The sequence below is a fragment of the Pleurodeles waltl genome, chromosome 6 (assembly GCF_031143425.1).
Source record: "Pleurodeles waltl isolate 20211129_DDA chromosome 6, aPleWal1.hap1.20221129, whole genome shotgun sequence".
In the NCBI taxonomy this organism is placed as follows: Eukaryota; Metazoa; Chordata; class Amphibia; order Caudata; family Salamandridae; genus Pleurodeles; species Pleurodeles waltl.
Genome location: NC_090445.1, coordinates 282,403,910 through 282,423,923, shown reverse-complemented (window position 1 = coordinate 282,423,923; position 20,014 = coordinate 282,403,910). Strand labels below are relative to the sequence as shown.

The window sequence follows — 20,014 nt, the reverse complement described above, 5'->3', positions numbered from 1 at the left end:
GTCTGGCCTTTAAAAAAACCTTCAGTTTTGATTGCTGGACTAGGCCAGCCGGTGAACCCTGACTTCTGAAACTGTTGATAAGTCAGATGAACTCTTTGTGTCTTCTTGCCGCTGCATCTGAAAATACATGAAACAAGAAGTTATCTGGAGTATTGAATGCCCTAATTTTTATGGCATGGGATAAAGTCTTCTCCTTAATGCTGTAGTCTCCGAAGTTGAGCAGAATAGGTTGTGTGTATTTAGCATTTGAAACCCATGTGGTCGCAGCCTGATGGTTCGCAAAATAGTCAAATCTGGGATGGCTTGGGCTTGGTTGGGGGGAACATGCTTATGAATGAGGTCCGTATTTAGGTTAGCTACTGTTCCTCCTGCTTCTCAATCCTCAGGAATACTGACAAATCGAAGATTTGTGTGACGAGATCTGGTCGTCAAGTTTTATCTGTAAATTCTCCAGCTCTGCTTGAAGTTCTGAAGTTGCGGAGTCCTGATTATTGCCTCTGCCTTCAGGATCACTGACTCTCTGCTTGACCAGAGACACTTGAGAGACCCTATTGAATATTAGTATTAATTTGTGTTGAACTTTGATTTGATTTCCTCTGGGTCTCGTCTTGTGAGATTTTAAGCTACTGCAATTCTTTTAGAATCTTCTTCCAAAATTTCTGGAGGGATTTGAAATACTGACCAGTCCCTGCTTAGTTGGAGGGGAATTGTATCCATTTTGGAATCTATTAGCTGGTCATCTGGAGCACCCCCAGCATGCTTGAGATTGACATCTACTTGTCTTTGGTCAGAGGCGGTTTTGGAGCCCTCTGTGTTTGGGGGTGATGGATCCTTCCACCCCCTGTAGTTGTGCTGTCTGTGCCATCTGGGCTATCTTCAGGCTGCCACTCCGGAAGGGGATAGCTACTCCTCCTCTTTCTCCCTCCACCGGCGGTCCACAATGCAGATTGGATTGGACACAAGGAGAAGCCTCTAGGGATTCTGGGTATGTGCTTACTGCTGATTCTGTCCCCCCAAACCCTCTTCAATCCAGGAATCTTGCTGGAGCCCCTTTGGAGCCTGGATCTTAGATCTTGAGCCAGTGAGGAGGAATTTGCTTCGGCTATTATTAGGTCAAGCCGTTTTACTTGTGACACATGTTTGCATGGATATATCATGGGAAATACTCTTCATCTGTTATCTGCATAGCTCTTGGTGCCACTTTGATTTCTTGACTTCTTGCTTTCCCTTCGAAGTACATAGAGGAGCAGCTTGGGTAGATGCTGGAGGTTTCACAGGAGGACCACAAGATGCATTTATGCTGCATAAACCGCATCCGCAGCAACTCCTGATCCACTCCCCCTCCAGAGGGACCTATCATCCTCTCCGCAGGTTGCTTTCAACCCTTTGCCATTGGTACTGTTGCCAATTGTGTCGATACCAAGTGTACAGCCTGTATGCTCACCTATAGAAAAGAGAAAAGCCACTCTGGAGGCCTGCCATTTCCTCTATTTCTTTCTCCTTTATTAAACCTCTTCCCCCCTTTATAGATTGGTGGTTTCCTCTCCTTACCAAAATTTTTATCTGAAACTGGGGCCTTGATATTCCACCATCCAGGAGGGTTATTCATGCTGCTATCGGGAGCTGTCCCATAAAAAAATACGTGGGTGAAGCGAGCAGGAGGAGGGGCCGTTATGACCAGTAACCCGTTTAATGGAAACGGAGCAATACAGCAAGTTAAATGTTCTCGCGCTCTCAAGTGCTGCACGGCAAAAGAAAGGGTGCATGAGTGAGGTGGGCTGGTGGCGGGGCAGTTATGGCCGATTACGAGTCAGTGCTGGTGGAGCAATGGGGTACATACAATGTTCTTGCGCTCTCATCTTGTGACTTTGATTAAGCTGAGCACAGCCGGTGCTTGAGAGCAAACTTCAGCTTCCCCCACAAGAATGTTCTTAGTATTCCATGCCACTCCATGTGTCCTCCCTCCTCCTTCCTCACCCTCCTCCTCATAACTTTGGGACCACACTCGCTTGCTTGTTTGTTTAAAGCCGCAGTGGAGATAACGTGTAGCTGGGGTCCGTTTGTTAAGAAAAAGCCATGTTGCAACGAGTCTCACCTTTATAATGCCCCATGCTGCCCAGCAACAAATACATGCTATCCTTCCCTTTCTATAGTTTTTCAGCAGTCGCCCGTGGAGCGTTATCACTTTGTCTTAGCCTCGCGTCTTGTCAAGTTTGCTGCTGCTCACTGAGCAGGCCTAGCCACGCATCATGACAGGAGCGACCTCCAACCCGGTGGAGGCCATTTTTTGATTGGGATGTTTCCAATCTTTACCTAAAGCGAAGACCTCATTGGGTTGGATGCTATTTTTGGCTTCCGTTTTGGTTTGAGAATTTGGAAGCTGGAAATTTCTGCAAATTCATCACCAATTTATATGGAACTTGCATCAATCGTGGTGTGTTTTTGTGTCAAGGAGCAGTGACACACACGCCTCAGAAACAAATTTGTATTTATTCTGTGCTGTTGGTGATAGTTATTGTGTGCAGTGATACACACGCCTATCAGGTAATCCTACACACACACTTTAAGTTATTTGTGTGAACCTTCACATTCTGTTCCTTCATGAGATATCTCTTGTCACACGGACCTTCGTTATTCTAACTACTCTTATGTTCTAAGTACCATTGTAGTTTTATGTTTAATAAAAAAAAGGGTTATTGTTACATCAGTTTTATTTTGCAGGTTCACAACATATTACATGCAGCAAAGTATAGTGCTTCCCCCATCCTTTTTACCAAGCTCAGGACATCCTGGCGTGAATTAGGAGCAGTGGAAGGAAGGGTTTGAGGCATATCTGGATGCAATCGATGGTGACGCTTTCACACATAAGAAAAAGTATTGTTTATTAAGGTATTGTTTATGACCTGAAGGAAGAAAGATTTTAAAACATCTACCCCATCAGTCTATTTGAGGTGAAAGTGATGTAGTTGATGGGTATGCATCACTGGTAAAGATGCTGCATACACGATTTAAACCCCACAAAAACCTAATACTAGAAAGATATAATTTTATAGCCGTCATCAACTATTGGGGGAATCTTTAGAGAGTTTTGTAGGTGCATTAAGGACATTAACCTCCACATATGAATACAAAATGTTTGAAGATAATTGATAGGGGACCAAGGGCCAGATGTATGAAAGCTTTTTGCATTCGCAAACGGTGCGAATGCCCGTTTGCGAATGCAAAAAGCTATTTCAGAATGTATTAAAGGCATTCTGAAAGTAATTTTAAGGAATCGCTAAAATAGCGATTCCTTAAAATTGCAACCCTGTTTAGAGAGTCGCAAATTGCAACTCTCTAAATAAGAAATCGCAAATAAGTATTAACTACACCAATCTAACGCTGAAAAAGGCAGCAGGAATAGCTGCGGGTATTGAAAGTACTGTGTCCTTTATGGCCTAAATGTCTAATCTAAATTATTCATTGTCTAAAAAACTGATAGTTGAAAGAGGTACCAAGGGAAAAACGAAGACCATTGCAAAGGCTAGTAAAAGCAGAGCACTATTGAGTTACAGATGTGGGAGTGCCAATCACTTAGAAAACTCCATGTTGTGTCCTGCTGTAGATAACATTTGAATGAGTTGTAAAAAAAAAGGGATGACAAACTAAAGTTTTTGGAAACGTTAGTGTACTTAAAGTCAAACAAAAATCCTCTGATGTCAGTGATGAGAGTGTAGTATTGTGTGTGGATGTCTCACAAGAATCAAAGTTTGGTGGAAATTAAGTTTCAATAGACCATATAGTCAAGTGTCTGTTGGCAGTGTGGATGTCAGTATGATGGCGGATTCTGGCTCACCTTTCATGTTTATTGGAATAGATGGCTGGAAAAGTTTCTAAAGTATTGAGTTGAGAAAATCTGTAATTAGACTGGTAGCATATGGAGGAAAACCCTTGGAAATGTTAGGACAGTTTGATACCACTTTGTCCTTTAATGGTCATTCTACTCTGGCAATCGTACATGTGGCCAAATACGGTCCATCATTATTAGGATGGTTGGAACAACATAATTTGGAAATTATTTCTGAACCTAATAGTCCTGAAAAGGTTGTGCTGAAAAGGTATTGTTTCAATATATATGTGTTGCTAATGGGAAGTAAAGATCCCAAAGGTGTTTACTGACTAACTTAGAAGCACAAAATTCAACTCAAATCGGGAACAGAGCCAATTGTTCATAAAGTTAGAAGGGTTCCCATAATGGTGAGATCAGAGTTACAAAAAGAACTGGACAAACTATACAAACAATCTCATTCAGACAACTATTCAGAGCTCTCATTGGGAGCTTTGAATAGTTGTCCCCTATCTTTCTTGCACTTAATCCCAGTGGCAGTTTAAGGATGTGTGTGGACCTGAGAGAAAGTGGGTGGATCCCCATCCCTTGGCCAATGTAATAGATATGTTATCTTTGATCAAGGCTGCTGAAGTGTTTTCCACTTGATATGACTTCCTAATACCACAGATAGTTCTGCAGGATGATTCTTGCCATTTAAGCTAATTTATCACTCCAGAAGGGGCTCTTCGTTTTGGAAGAATGCCCTTTGGGGTAGCTTCAGCCTCAGCCTTATTCCAGCATCTTAAGGACATGTTGTTCAAAGATGTGGAAGAGGGCAATTTGTTTTCAGGATAATTTGTTGATATATGTGGAAGACAAAAGCAGCCATGACAAGAGATTGGCACATGCACTAACTATACTAGCGGAAAAGGTGGTCACCCTTAAGGCAGAGAAAAGTAGATTTGGAGTCTCTTCAGTGGATTATGTGGATCATAAATTGTCTGTGTGTGGTATGGAGCTAAAAGAGAATTTGGTGAAAGCCATTGTTGATGCCTCTGTTCCTCAAAGAATTGAGTAGTTATGATCATGTATGTCATTGATGGCGTTTTACTCCTGTTTTATAACAAAATGTGCTGAAAAAACACATCTATGCATCAATTATTCAGGAAAAATTAAAGATTTTTTTGAGTGATGCATGTGAGCAAGAAGTCTAGGCATCAAGAAAGCATTAGCTAATGATATTCCTCTCGAACATTTTCACACACAAGAGCTCTGTTTTGTTATTACAGATGTCGATCAAAATTGTTTGGGTGTTGTTTTGTTGCAGAGGAGGAATGGAAAGGAAGAGATAGTAGCGTTTGGTAGTCGTAGTTGAAAAGGTGCTAATCAGTCCTATTTGGTGGACGAGCGTGCATCTTTGGCCTCCTGGTGGTGTGTTAATCCTTTTTGACAGTATTTATGGGTAATGGAAGTTGTAGTAAGAGTTGATCATAAACCTTTAGTTGATATATTTACTACCTAGAGTGCAAGTAGAGCCACTCCTAGAAAAGCCAAGTAGCAGTACAAAGCGCAATAGTTTTGCTATAACATTGAATCGACATAAAGAACATTCTGACTGATTTTCTTTAAGGTTAAATTTGGTGTCTTGTCAAGAAGATCAGGATGTGATCATTAAGAAAGAGGAAGATACTGCAGTCAGCAACTCATCATGTATGCTCAATATTGCCAATTCTGAATTTGAGTGGACAGCAGCTCTGAAAGAAGATGTTACTCTAGGAGTTGTGATGGAATATGTGTGTAAGGTTTGGCCAAGACTCAAGCTTTCTGAGTCTTCGGTGGACGCTTATCGACATATTGAGTCTGAATTGTTTGTTGTCAAGTGTTCGCATCATAGGTCTGATTTTTTGTTGTTCTTGTCTCTTTAAGATCCAAAGCGATAGACATAACACATGAAGGCATATTGACATGCATACTATGAAGAGAAGAGTAGGGGAACTATTCATGTGGATATGAATGGACAAATATGTTGAACAGTTTGTGCAACAATGTAGGTTTTGTTTTACAAGTGATAAAACCCAGGTCACTGTTCCTAGTCCTGTGACTGATGTTCCTGTTCCTGCCAAAGAATGGTCTAAGTGGGCATGGATATTGTTAGTCTGTAAAAGTGGTGAAAAGCCAGGTCAAGTATGGTGTTGTGGTTATTGATTATTTTTCTAGGTGACTGGAGGTGGCCTTTGTGGATATTACCACTACTGCTGCAGTTAAGAACATTTTGGAAAAGTAGTTTTTTAGGGAAGGTGCTCCAGATGAGATTATTAAAAACAGTGTTCCCCAGTGTGTTTCACGAAATTTTGAAGTTTTTCTTGCTTATTTTAGCATTAAGGGCCATATTTATACTTTTTGACGCAAAACTGCGCTAACGCAGTTTTGCGCCAAAAAAATTAGCGCCGGCTAACACCATTCTGAAGCGCCATTTGGGAGCCGTATTTATTCAATGACGTTAGCCGGCGTTAGCCGCCGGCGCTGTCTGGTGTGCGTTAAAAAAAACGACGTACACCAGGCAGCGCCGGCGTAGGGGGAAAATGGCGTATGGGCGTCCACAAATGGTGCAAGTCAGGCTGAGGCAAAAAAATCGCCTTAACCCGATTTGCGCCATTTTCTTACGACGCCCAACCCCCATTGAAATGACTCCTGTCTTAGCAAAGACAGGAGTCATGCCCCCTTGCCCAATGGCCATGCCCAGGGGACTTCTGTCCCCTGGGCATGGTCATTGGGCATAGTGGCATGTAGGGGGGCATAAATCAGGCCCCCCTATGCCACAAAAAAAATTTAAAAAAAATACTTACCTGGACTTACCTTAATGTCCTTGGGGTGGGTCCCTCCATCCTTGGGGGTCCTCCTGGGGTGGGCAAGGGTGGCAGGGGGTGTCCCTGGGGGCAGGGGAGGGCACCTCTGAGCCCACAGGTCCCTTAACGCCTGCCCTGACCCAGGCGCTAAAATCCGGCGCTAATGTGGGTTTTTTAGACCCGTCCACTCCCGGGCGTCATTTTTGCCCGGGAGTATAAATACGACGCATATGCATCGGAGTCATTTTTTAAGACGGGAACGCCTACCTTGCATATCATTAACGCAAGGAAGGTGTTCACGCAAAAAAATGACGCTAACTCCATGAACTTTGGCGCTAGACGCGTCTAACGCCAAAGTATAAATATGGAGTTAGTTTTGCGTCGAATTTGCGTCGAAAAAAACGACGCAAATTCGGCGCAAACGGAGTATAAATATGCCCCTAAGCGTTTTACCACCTCACTATATCATCCTAGAAGTAATGTTTTTGTAAAACTGTGTAACAGAGTGATGAAGGAGAACATACACTTGGTATTGATGAATGGATTGAAGTGGATGCAAGACGTGAAAAATGTTGTGTGGGTACTTTGCACTACACCCAACTGAGAAACAAAGGTTTTTTTGTTTGTTTTGATGAAAGGAAGATATCTGGTTCGAAAATACATCGATTGTGGATGGAAAAGAAGATGCTGTTGTATGAGATATTGAACATAAAAGTAGGAAATACTGTAAGAATTAAAATACCTTTAAGAAGGAGGGATAAGAGTTCTCCTTTATTCTGCATCCAAAGAAGTTGTAAGAGTAAGCAAACATTCTTTAATTCTGGAGGAGGGAAAATGTTGGAATAAAGACAGGTTGTCTATTGTTCAAGAACAACAAACGTCTGCAGAACTGTAGAATCTAAGCAAAGGTTGGAGGGGGATCTGATAGTAGTCTGCCAAGGTTGTGTAGAACATTAGGGCTTTTGCTTAAAATATGTGACCATGTTGTGGGATGAATGATTTTAAGTTAATTTTTTGGTTTGTAATTTAGGAATCCTATTTGCATCACATTCTAAATGTGAAATACACACATATAGTCTCAAATATTATAGGGTTTGGTTGTCACCACCATTGTGATTCTGTTTTGTTTTCTTCACTATAGTGATTTTGTGACGTTTGTGTTTGGGTTGTTTCATTATTTTATGTAAAGGGAAAGGCATGTTGGTCTTTCTTCATTGAATGTATTGTGTAATGTAGAATTAGAATGTTACTGTTCAAAGTAAAAGGCAGTTGGTGTGTTCCTGCTTGCCCTGTCAGTTGTGTTAAAAGATGCTCCACTAAATATTCATAAAGTCTTATCTTCACTGTGTTCTGGCATTTTTAAATAGGTATTTATTTCTATTTCTATATTTCTGTTCCCTTTTTAACTTTTCTGAACTGTTGGTTGTGACAGAATTCTATAGCTGCACTTTTGGGTCTTCGTAAGACAAGACCACAACTTATAAAGTACCCTTCATTATAGGCCCTTTATGCACAAAGATCTGTTCACATATATTTAGCAAGTTTCTATATATGCTAATGTGTGAATGTTTGCTGTTTTGTGTTGCTTTTGCAAAATTGATGATGAGCCTATTTTTATGCTTTGGCTAGCTAATTTGTGCAATATTTATCCATATATCAGTCCAGTGCAACAGGGGATCTCACATTTCCTTTTACCCCTGAAGTGCCTAGGCAACAGTACAGCATTAGCCAACTGCATCATGAACCTCCTGTTGACCTCAGGAAATTCAGTCTCTGGCTTGAAACATGTTAAGTATTAGAGGGTTCAATGCAAATCAGCCCATCTTTCCATATAGCACTGAAGTACTCAGTAGATTCACATTTGGATTGTACCTCTGTATCTTGTAAGGCCCTCCAAAGTGCATATTTTGTCCTAATCCTGACAAAACACAGTTCCATCAGGATCTCAGACAGCCAGTCAGTGAACCGTTCAGAGCAACCTCATAAAAACTCGATACCTCCATTACCTTGTCAGATGTTCGGACTCCTGTCCTGTGAGAGCATGAAGCCCTGTCTGTGGTGAAATTTCGAAGTCCTCCTTGGACTAAGGCCATGCCACTACTTTCTGTGAAAGTGTGAAAGTTGCCCCTCAGGAAATGTCTACTCCTAATTCCAGGTGAGAGTACTGAAAATGAGTTACAGCTTCATCCAGTATGCCTATCATAAAGGGGATATGATGATTGACCTCTCTGTACCCCAGGCTCCTCCCACTGGTGCTCCCTTCCTTTTACAATCGAGAATGGAAAATGACTATTTCAAATGCAGAAGATCTTTAAATAATTACCTCTTTTTTTTGGTGTTTGAATAACCATATTCTTTTCAGCTGAGCCCTAAGTCCTGCCTGGTCAGACACCAAAGAACAGTTTCACCTCTTAACCCAGAGTTTCAGATCTCTTGTTGGTCTTCCATGTTTTGTCTTCTTGTTGAGAATATATATTTGAAGGCAGGCTGCCTCTAGACACTTTCAATTCCTGCTGGATGATCAACTTATTCACCTTTGCAGTTTCTGGCAAATGTATTAAATTGCAGCTTACCACTCTCTCATATGTGTATCTACACTCCAAAACATTCTGAGGCAATGGTTAGTAGTGTTTTTAAAACACACAACGAGAAAAATAAAGTAAATTTCAATGAGGTGATTTCCCAACAGGTAATCCATACTTGTGTCTTCAAATTCTTATGAACTAATTTAATCAGGTCCTGACCTTTGTTAATGATACACTGTCATGATTGCTAGTCAAGATGATCCTTTGATTCCATTGGTATATTCCCTCAAGTACTCAAATGTGTGTCGCATCATTGTCATGCTTGTTCAAGAATCCCAAGTAGCCGAGTACACCTTATTCCCCTTTGGCTTCTTTTCAGGCTGGCACTCATGGGAATTACTATGACCACTTTGAAAATGTTGATTGCATTACTGCTGGGAGTTATTCTCTCCACTTGGCTTATTCATATGGTTACCACCTCCTTCCAGAACATTGTGGACACTGTTTCCAGGACTGAACTTTAGCGTGCACACCTATTGCATTGTGGTCTTGTAGTCTTGATTTGCTTCCTTTGAACTCATTTGACTAATACACCTGAGAAGAATTTGATTTGTGTGGGGGAAATGTCAGTATTAGAAACAGTTCAGTAAAGACCAAAAGTGAGGTGGACACCCAACAGTAGTCTCCTTCTGACTATGCCCCTTCTGCCCAAAGCTATAGCCAGCTGCATCGGATCGAGAATCCAAGAGTAAGTCAAGTGCTGTCTCATCTCAGTGTGACAGCTGTCCGGGAGACATTCTCTCACTGAAAGATAACTGTGAGGAGGGGGATGGTCTTCCAGAATGGTCACGTTCCCCTCCACCTTTCACTAACTCAGGGAACATCCGTCTTTTCTCCTGACAGGACAGAGAGTACGGGCCCTTTAATGTGGGAGATCTGGAGAAAGGAGGGGTGGAGCACCGCATTGACCTCTGGGCACATAATCCCTACATCAGAGCTGAAGGAAGAGGAGGAGATGAACTCACTCAGGGAGAGTGGTACACAGTATGAGAAACACCGCCAGGGAAGCACGGACCCGCAGGAACACTGCCTGAAGGTGCCAGGGAGAATTGGTCCATGGAGAACCCCTCTACCACAGGAGCCAAGCCATAGTGAAACTGCCACGCTGAGTGACGCCAGTTGTAGAGCGGATTGAGAAAAGACCTGTTGAGATGCCCGAAGTTCCAGCCACATTCCAGGAGGGTCGTGGCTTAGGCAGGTGCGTGCAAAGCTACAAGCCTGGGGGCAGGGAGAGGGCCTCCTCACTCAAAGCAGTAAAGGGGGTTTACTTTTCTTCTTTCTGTTTGTTGTTTTTTCTGTTTTGTTGTTTCACCATTTTTTCTTTTCACAAGTTCGGATTTCGTAAATAAGGAGTCACATGAAGTTAATATAACCTGGAGAAATAAGGTTGCTTGTAAGACAGTGGTGGGAACCTATCCCTGTTGCTCTTTCTTTTGGACAAACAAAGCACTTTTTCTTGACCCACCTTCACGCATACACTAGGTGAATGATGACGGGTTTACTGATAAGAGATAAACAGAGACACTTAACCTGCCTCACGCCTGTTTTTTTTCTGAGGTCCTCGGCGTGGTGTCCTTACATCTGGAGCTGGTGTCCACAGAGAGAAAAGAGAAAATCATAAGAACCATGGACTTTACATTGAAAGCATTTATACAAAATCCTGCAATAAACCTCTGAACACTTTAAATGGGCTATTGTTCTCTCTTTCTGAATAACCCCATCTCTGATAAGTGGTGGAGAATGCAAGCATAGACCCATCTGCACAAGATGGAAGGGTAGTACTACAACTACAAGAAAGCCAATGGAAACTGGAATAGGCTCCCACCAAGCACGTGAGCCATGGGGAAACCGGCCGCACCATATTCACATGCCATTAGGGTTGAGGGCGAAAAGCTCACACAGCTGTCAGAAGGACAAATACAGTAAACCACAGGATTTTCGCAGACAAGACACTATCCCGTGCCAGCTGCTCCGATACCTTTACAGAAGTATGTCGCCAATGAAGATCCTGTAACTTTCTTTCTTAACTTTGAGCATGCCGCAAGAGCCAGCGCATGGCTTACAGAACGTTGGCCTTTCTATTTTGGTCCTTTACTTAATGGGGAAAGTATTCACCATAAATTCTGCAAGGAAAAGGGGGCGCTCAATGACACGCCTAAGACATTGTTTTATAAGATAAAAGATGCTGGAGACATGTAGTTGAAGCTCCAAGAGTACAGCAAAGAAGAAATAATTGAGAACACCTATCTTGAGCAATTACTTGAAGCCACTCAAAGGTGGTTAAGACAGCATGCAGGGCTTACTCTCAAATCTGCAGTTGAGATGCATGCCTCCTTTTCCCGGGTTCATGCTTGGAGCGGCCCCTGGGAGCCAGAACAATCCCACAAGATACCTACTGCCTCTCAGTCAAAAATAAATAAGAAGCTTTACAGGGTTCAGGAGGTGGTAAGGAACAGGAACACTCGCTCTGAGACTGTAGCTGCTCCTGGAACGCAATGCTACGAGCGTGGGTAATGGGGACACATCGCTTGCTTTTGCAAGCAAAAGAAAGAAAAGAATAAAGAAGAACCAATGGACATCAGCTATGTGCCCTGTTCCATTCTGTATACCCAGGAGATGGGAGTTGCTTATTATGAAAGTCTACAGATCAATGATCACTGGGTAAAGGCCCTGTTAGACTCAGGTTGCAAACAATACGTTGTTCGGGCTAATCTAGTACATTCTACACAGGTAGTTCCCCATAAGGTAGTGGGGATTCGGTGTGTGCATGGGGATACGCAAACCTACCCAGTAGCCCATTTGTTTTTAAGCGATACTTCCTTGTGCCTTGTTGATGTGGGAATACTTCCATCCTTGCCTGAAGAAATTATCCTTGGCATTGATAATCCTTTTTTTTTTTAATCTCTTGCAAAACAACCTGAAGGCGTTATCGTCTGGTTAGGATCCCTCTACACCAAGGAATGCTTTGCTGTCCCCTGGACCTTGGGTTCTTGATAGGAACTTTAGAACAGCCCAGCTGAATGCCTGTACTTTAGTAAATGCTTGGCAATCTTCCAGAGCCCAACAGGATATACCCAATCCTCCTTATCACAGGTTTATCATACCAAAAGGATTGTTGTACATGGTAGGTCACTCCAGTGAGGAACCACAGCTGTTGACACCTACTGATTTTAGGGAACAAGTGCTCTTCTTCACTCATTCTTATCAGTTGGGTGGGCACTGTGGAACTGAGAAAACCAGCAAAGCGATCTTACGGCATTTCTATTGGCCGGGTATAAACGCCCAAGTGAAAACCGGTGAGGTCTGTCAGAAGAAAAACCCCTACAAACCACCGGAAGTTCCTTTACAACCCCTCCCCATAATTGGAAGACCCTGTAATAGGGTAGGGATGGACTTAATAGGTCCCCTGCCATGCTCCACAAGAGGTTTCTAGTATGCTCTGGTCCTTATGGACTATGCTACGTGATACCCGGAGGCCATACCATTGAGAACCCCAAATACCAAGGTCATAGCCCAACACCTCATAGAAGTATTTTCCCATATAGGCTTCAGGTGATAAATCCATATGGATTGGGGGACCCCCTTTGTCACCCGATTAATGAAACAAGTTTATGAACAACTAAACATAAAACATCTAAAGACCTCCGTGTATCATCCCCAGACTGATGGTCAGGTCGAGGCGTATAATGGAAATCTCAAGCTGACGTTAGGGGAAATGTTGGCCGTGAACGGCAGTGAATGGGATCACTTCCTCTGGCTCTCTTCATCCCCTGGGGACAGGTACAAACCAGCCTCGGTACATCCACATTTGAGTTTTTTTCCCCTCTCGTTCCCTCCTGGAACTCACAAAGAAGGCATGGGAGAAGGACGCTGAGGAGAAGCAGGGGCCTTGTTAGACTACGCAAATCACTGTAAATCCCACTTAGGAAAACTCCAAACCCTATCATAAGAAAACCTGGAGTGGAGCCAACAGATAGAGAAACATTTTTATGATAAGGGGAAGAAATGGACGGAATAGCAAGGCGGAGACTGGGTCCTGGTCCTCTTACCAACCTCTTCCACCAAGATGAAAGCAGAATGGCAGGGTCCTTACAATCTGTAAAAAGAGTAAGCCGAACCACCTACTGCATACAGGATTCCCCCAGGAAGGAACATATGTACCATGTTAATATCCTCAAAAAATGGTTAGGACCACCTCCTAAATCAGTCCAAACTACACTACCCATCTTCACTGTGGTAAAGGACCTTAACATCAACCTTGACTTACTAGAGACAGAGTGGAAAGAACTAGGCGACCTCTTACAATTCTTCACTGAGACCTTCTCTGATAAGGCAGGGAAGACACACCTTGCAGAAGATGGAGTAGTAATAAAACCAAGACCCTATTGAGTCCCAAAGGCCTGGTGCCAGGCTCTTCAGAATGAAGTACAACAAATGTTAAAAATGTGTATCATAGTACCCCCAATTGGTGTTCCCCAATTGTATTGGTGCCTAAACCAAACAGCAGTATCCGTTTTTGCATTGATTATAGAGAGGTGAATAGTGTTTCCAAATTAGACAGCTACCCTCTTCCCAGAGTAGACAAAATTATCAAACAATTAGGAGAGGCCCAGTATGTTTGCATAATTCACCTAACAAAAGGCTATTGGCAGATCCCCCTAAGCCCCTGTGGTCAAGGTAAAACAGTCTTTGTAACCCCTGAGGGGCTTTATCATTTTACTGTGTTGCCCTTTGGGCTTCACGGACCCCAGTGATATTTCAGAGGCTCCTGAATACCCTGCTCCAAGATCACCATGAGTATTCCTTGGTCTACTTGGATGTCATTGTGGTCTACAGTAAGAGTTGGTCTGAGCATGTCTGTCACCTACAAGCCATCCTCTCAGAACTAAGGAGCCCACTTAAAAATCAATGCTAAGAAATCCAAAATCAAAAGATGAAATACTTGGGATACCTCCTAGGGGAAGGTGTTATTGAACCTCAGACCACGCTGACTGCCACGCTGAGTGACGCCAGTAGTGGAGCGAATCGAGAATGGACATGCCGAGATGAACAAAGTTCCCGCCACATACCAGTAGAGACGTGGCTTAGGCAGGTGCATGCAAAGCTACAAGCCTGGGGAGCACTGGGAGGACCTCTTCACCTGAAGCAGTAAAAAGGGTTTACTTTTCTTCTTCCTGTTTGTTGTTTTTTTAGTTTTGTCATTTCACAATTTTTTCTTTTCCCAAGTTTGGGTTTCTTAAATAAGGAGTCACATGAAGCTACTATAACCTAGAGAGAAAAAAGGTTGTTTGTAAGACAGTAGTGGGGACATATCCTTTTTGCTCTTTCTTCTGGACAAACAAAGCATTTTTTCTTGACCCACATTGACACAGACCCTGGACGAATGGTGGCGGGTTTACTGATAAGAGATAAACAGGGACCCATGCCCGCCTCACTCTTGTTTTTTTTCCCTAGGTCATTGGTGTGGTGTCTTTACATCTGGAGCAGGTGTCTATAAAGAGAAAAGAGAAGATCATAAGAAAGGCAGACTTTACATTGAAAGCATTTATACGAAATCGTACAATAAACCTCAGAACACTTCAAGTGGGCTATTATTCTCTCTTTCAGAATAACCCCAACTCTGACAATAAACAGTGCCTTCCTTCCAATATTGATTTTCTTTAATATAAGAAATTTAAAAACTTGACACCCCATCCACTCCTCTGGTATGGTAACCATACAAAAACCTGGGTACATTGGGGCAATGAGGGATGGAACAGTTTTGCTTGAGCTAAATGTGGGTGAGGGTAGCCCAGAGTGCCTCTAAATCTAACTATTTTAGCTTTAGAACATTGGCACGTTTTTTCTAATCTCATATTGCACTCTCTCCTCCTGTCCACTCTCTCCCTTCTATTGTGGCATTTAAACTCTCTCTGGGGCATCAACATTGCTAATATATTTAGTCTGGGAACAGCTGTATCAAAGATTGGGCAGAGCAAACACAGTTTTGGGTATTGGGGGTAGAAGGAAACAAAAGAAGTCTCTAAGGGGTCACGTACTGTCGTACGCTGCTCACCAGTCATTCAGATGCCTTCAACATTCTTCTCTGCTTCAAACCAGCAGGTTTCTATGTGCTCAGTCGTCTCTAGATTCGTATGTAGCATATTCATAGCGCCGTACACAATCTTCTGAGCTCATGCGCTGTTTAATTCATGAACATTTACTCCTCACCCTAGGCGGTGTCAGCAATCTTTTAACTGGTCTGTCAATGTACTGATCTTTCTAATTCATTATTTTGAGTCAGAGCCAGATCCCTGCCACTTGCCCACCAATGTAAAGCCTTCTATCAGGGCCCAGAGGAGTGAGTGTTTACTGGTCTGAATCTGTGAGGGTGCTGCTATTTACCACAGATATCATCTACTTTTCTGTCCATTTGGATAGTCATGTTACTCACCAGGCACACTTGACTCTCTAAGCCCTTTTGGGGTGGAGGAAGTCAGTAAATTCATAAATTATCATATTTAGGAGGGAAATGGTGCATAAATTCAGGTAGGCAAGGGCATACACCAGAAAACAGTGAGCAACTAATAGAGTAAGGAAGAAAAAGGACATGACAGAAGAGATAAAGCTACCTTAATTAGTACAAATATAGCATAGCCAGTAATTGGGAAACAAAGTTCATTACCACTAGAGATGTACACAGAAATATAGAAACTCAGTGTGACAGCACAGATTATTCTAATTGTCATTCTCAAAACTTGCAAAAGAGTCCAAGATAGTAATTCTATATCTGAACCCAAGTGCATAAATGTGGAATATTCCTATATATATATTAAACAAGTCCTTATGAGGGCCAGCCAAAACACACTGGGATTCCCAATAAAAAAAAGCAATATTACATTATCGACAAAGGAATGAACCGAGATTGTCTCCTGGGATCCAGGAGCAAATACCTGTACAAAAGTAGCATAGTTATGCAAAAGGAAGGAAATTAAATATTATGTTTCCATGCACTCTGTGAGCTCAAAAGATTGCAAGGCAGCATCAGACTGAAGATTGTTCTATAATAAAAAAAGTGAAGGCAGAAGAGACAGAACATGAAATAGTGGACAAGGAAGGCTTCAAGGCAAATTTGGATAACAAACAAAGCTAGTTAGGTCACAGGAACCTAAAAATAAATAGAAAACAATAAAAACGACATAGACGTAAATGTATTAAAGACATACTGAAGAACAAAAAGAGAAACATTAGTCAGAAAATAACACTGAACAATAAAAAGGAGACCTGGGATGAGACAGAGACGCCAAGGACAGAAATAGACTGAGTAAGCATTCTGGGCAAAATGCCTAGAAGCACAGTTAAATAGGACAGAAAAGAAAGGGAAAAAGGAAGCAGGGAAAGAAGAAAAACTGAGGTACAAAAAACAAAATGACATGTGGCGGCTGCAGATGAGTATAGGTTAAAAGCAGGGAAAAGAGAAAGGGAACTTCAAATCAGGCCACATTTGAACGGGGTATAGACTCTGGCTGCAGTAAGGGAGAAAAGGCAAACATGAGTTGTCCAGGAGTTCTCACAGATGAAGGTTTAATTAGACATGCATGTAGAAGATTTTATGCACAAATCGCATAGAAACATTTCCGGGTAGCAGCAAGATTAAGGTTGAGTCACATGATTTGGTTGCATAAAAATAGAGACAGGATCAAATAAGTATGTTATTCCATTCTGTGACAAGGCCTGTAAAAGAGAATAGTGATTCTCATAATGTAATGAAAAAAGACTCTAGGTTTCATTAAAGACACAGAGGCTAGCATTATAAACCTTTATTGCCAATCCAAGCAGCACTTTTCAAAGAAGACCATTGCATCATAAAGAAGCATTCCAGAATAGAACACAACCCATAAGTAGTCTCTGAACTGCAGCCACGTTCTCTTTTAATTGCTGCTCCAGTTCAGATAAGTAGCACTCTTTTCTTAGTTTATGCATTTTATTTATCGTCTATTTTAATTATTCTGTAGTTGTTAACTTGAAGCTATACCATGTCTATTTTATTTTTACATTTAATATGTTTCTGATATCATATTTTGTTTTTCTCATGGTTACAACACGGTTCAAGTCTTAAGGTTTAAAAGGTTCAGCGTTATTAACATTAGGTTAATTGCCTGACTCGCAAACATTGTTTGACTTGAGCTGCTGTATTTCAAAGAGTATTTAGGGTATTGTTGATTGTACCTCAGATGGGACCCAACTGACAGTTTGTGCCGCTAGCACCTTTATTTTGAAACGCTTGCGGCTTATGGGTTGGTTTCGCCTTCTTTTTTTTAAGGTCAAAGAGAAAGTTTATAGATAATTAATACAATATTAAAAGGAAATAAATACATTTGTTGACATGAGTACAATAATTTAATAGCAGTTCAAATTCTTGAAAATTGCTTAATTGAGTAAACACAATAAAAATACTAATACTTGGAAACAAAGGTACATATGCAAATATTAAATATACAGAAGAGAAGCAGATGTAAACGATATAATTAAGTACAGTAAAAATGCAAAGAAAAGCAAGTCATGGTGGTTTAGAAACCTCCTCACTTCTAGGAAAATGATTACTTGAAGAATAAGCCAAAGAGTTTAGATAAGTTGTAACAGGTAACCATAACATATCTCTTTTAATAGCGAGGGATACAGGGGAAACATAAGCCCTATCCAACCTATGATTATAACATATACCATACCACCAATCTTAAAAGGATAATTTAGAGGAGTCCTTCCAATTTTTTCATAATTTGTTGAAAAGCAACAGTCAATAATAAATCCAAGATCAAGATATTACTTTTTGGATCACAGGACCAATCGTCTGCAAGACTTCCTAAAAAGATATTTGAAAAGGTTAAGGTAACGTGAGTGTGAAAAATAGTGTTAATTTGATTCCATACTTTAACCCAAAATTGAAATGTATATGGACAATCAAAAAGCATATGTTTAAGTTCTGAGACCGGCCCATTATAAGTCCAACAAGAAGACAGAAGGTTAGAGTTTATTATATATAAAGATGAAGGTGTAATTAATAACCTATTAAATATAAAAAATAAAGTTTGAATTGCATTAGCTGCTCTGGATGACTTTCATAATTTAATCCACACTTTATTCCATAAAGGAAGTGAAAGTGAAATATCTAAATCCTTCTCCCATTGTATTTCTATTGCTGATTTAGGTCTATCATCAGGAAGAGCTGTATATTGTTTGAGAAATGCAAGAGGCTGATGTTGACCGTAATAGCATATTCTTAATTGGAGAAGGACGGACCAAAGGTGCTTGCTGAACTGGAAAGATTGATATGAACTATTTACAACATGCATTAGAGCGTCATATTTTTTATTAAAAGAGGATGGAAACTAAAAAATAAGTTGTGCCTGTACAAAAGAAGGAGGAGATTCATTTTCAAACAGTTGATGCACCCATCTTCACTCCATCAAATGCCACAATTTCCAGTAGATAGTTCTATTATTTAACTTGATGCGTTAATTGTACCAAATTGACAAATTTAGAAATTGCACTCTATCTTCAAGCAAAAATAGGCTGCAGAATTCTGCATGAATTGTTCCAAATCGGGAGGGAGATAGATGTTGGTTTATTTGACAGAGTTATTAACTCTGGAAATGTAAAGGGAACAACAAATGACTTTTCAACATCAACCCATAAAGGTACAAAAGCAGAATCACCTTCAATAAACAAGAAGCTTGCTTAAGAGAAAAAGCCCTATGGTAAGAGCAGAGATTCGGAAAGTTAACCCCTCTGCACCTTTTTGGCCTCATTAACTTTTGGAGGGACATTCTGTGTCTCTTATTATTCCATAAGAATTTAGTTAAAATAGAGTTCAGCTTCTTAAGATAAAAACAGGGGATATTAATTGGAATGTCTCATAAATAAAAGAGAATTACAGGAAACATCATCATTTTAAGAGAATCTAATCTACCCCACCAGGTTCCATTTAGATATAAGAGAATCAAGAACAGAACATAATTGCAACAATTATATGAAATTGTATCTTTAAAAGAAAGTTTAACCCAAAGACCTAAGTATTTAATTTTATCATTGTTCCAGTGAAAATTTTAAGATATAAAATCTTCAGGAAAGCAGAATTCATTTAAAGGAAGTATTTCACACTTATCTTTATTTAACTTATACCCTTAAATAGAAGCAAAATGCTGTTCTTTGAATAGAAAGGAAGGAACCACCAGAGGTTTTTGTGTTGACAAAATAGGTAAAATACTGAAATAATCTTGGAATTAATAATTTAGAAAAATGTAAATAATATTCAATAGTGAAGCCATCTGGGCCTGGAGCTTGACCTTTCTTGATAAGATGTAGAGCATTGAGAATATCCTTAATGGAAATATCATTATCAAGAGCAGAAAACTCAGAAGAGGGAAGTACAGGTGGATCAATGGTGGATAAATATTTATCAGTAAAATCCTGCTTGGGGTAAGATTCAGGAGTATATAATTGTGTGTAAAAATGAACTAATTCACCCCAAATTTCTTAATTCTTATGTAGTAAGAAATTGGAAGAGTCATAAATAGAATCTATCTTTGTTCTGTCTTTTTCAATTTTAAGATAATTTGCTAAAAGTTTTCCTGATTTGTTTTGGCCTTCATATTACTTAGCACTAGATTTGAGAAGATAAGAATTACCAATATCAGTTGAATTTTTATTGAAAGTAAATTTAGCTTGAAGTAATTCATTAAGGCAACTTGTGGACTTGAAAGAGTAATATAGATTCTCTAATTGTTTGATACGAT

At 40.7% G+C, this 20,014-nt stretch overlaps 1 protein-coding gene across 4 annotated transcripts in view; it reads left to right on the top strand.

The window, feature by feature from the left end:
- Positions 1–20,014, top strand: part of ARHGAP27 (Rho GTPase activating protein 27) — a 565,511-nt gene that overhangs the window by 81,961 nt on the left and 463,536 nt on the right. The window contains exon 1 of one of the 4 annotated variants that reach the window (XM_069238071.1): positions 10,328–10,437. The exons of the other annotated variants lie outside the window; for them this stretch is intronic. The gene's annotated coding sequence lies outside the window, so the exon portion shown is untranslated. Of the gene's footprint in view, positions 1–10,327; positions 10,438–20,014 lie in introns of those variants that run through there. 4 annotated transcript variants of the gene reach the window in all.